Genomic DNA, 1,354 nt, shown 5'->3' with positions numbered 1-1,354 from the left:
TTGTTTATTTTTCTCATCAGTGTGGATGGGGACAATTTATGGTTGTCTGGTATCACAGACTTGTAAAGACCGGTTGTGTTTTGTGTTCTTATCATTACAGTCTGAACATCCAGGTGGATTTGCTGAGTAGATGCAGGGGATAGGGGACAGATACGGAAGTGACACACCACAGGCACATGTCTTACACCCTCTGCCCCCTCCCCACCTCCTACATGCAAACAAAGAGAATAGAAGTGGGAAAGGATGCCTGCATGAGAATGGAGACAAAGGGCAGTTTCTCCTACCTCCGAGGGGCTACGTTTAAATTGCATCCTCAAGACAAGGGCCCAGCCGTGGCCCTTTAGGAAGGGAGAGCAGACAAACCTGGGGGTAGCTGTGTTGGGCCTGGTTGATTCCTCAAATTCTGGAAGCTCACCATTCTTCTTCCTGGCACTTGGCTCCCAGGTCTGGCCTATACTGGGTCCCAACTCCTTTACATCCTCAGGTTTCCGGAATGACCTATTCTGGCCTTCCCTGGATTGTCTCACACTTCCGCCATCACAGGGGCCTCTGATCTATTCTTTCCGATTCAGTGGTGTGTAAATATTTATGGTCCCACTGTGCTATTCCAAGCAGGGATCAATCCATTTGCTGGAGTTAAGTGATACTTACGATTCTCATGAGACTAACACAGCATGGAAAATGCCTTAAACTATAGCCAACGGCTTGAGTCTGAGCTCCAGCTCTGCCAATAAAAAGTGGCTAACCTCAAGCGGCCACTGGCTCTCTTCTGGCCTCAGTTTCCCAATTTGGGCATGAGAGAGGTAGACTCCATTGGCCGTTTTTGAGCCACATTTCTTGGTCTCTGCAAAGCAACTCTGCTTTTATCTGTTGTGGTTCCATGCTCATTTGTTTACTAAAATACATCAGTGCTCAAAGAAAGTGTAGAAAACCATTGACTAGATAATCTCCCAGACCCTGTTTGGCTTTAACACTCGGGGTGTATAAAGTTATCTTCCTGGATAAGATCATTGTCATTGCCTCCAAAGACCTTAAAGCAATGTTACCCTTTGTGAATATCTATAGTGACTTTTCCACTTTTTTGACATAGAGAGAAATCTGTTTTACATTTATCAAAAGTTGTGCACTAAAAAAGGGTGAATTATATTTCAATTGAAAAAACTGGGAAAATGTTTATATCACAACTTTTATACACAAATATGTATACATACACATGCAGGTATATAGATAATCATATAGGCACATATTTGTGTGTATATGTATATATACACAAACACAACCCCCCCATATATGATTGTATAAACTAGCTCATAAAATATTCCCACCACATGGAAGCACACTATTCTATCCATTC

Source organism: Otolemur garnettii, unplaced genomic scaffold, assembly GCF_000181295.1.
Source record: "Otolemur garnettii isolate 467f Iridium unplaced genomic scaffold, OtoGar3 scaffold00116, whole genome shotgun sequence".
Lineage (NCBI taxonomy): Eukaryota > Metazoa > Chordata > Mammalia > Primates > Galagidae > Otolemur > Otolemur garnettii.
The sequence above is the reverse complement of the archived record's forward strand: the minus strand, read 5'-3'. Positions refer to the sequence as shown.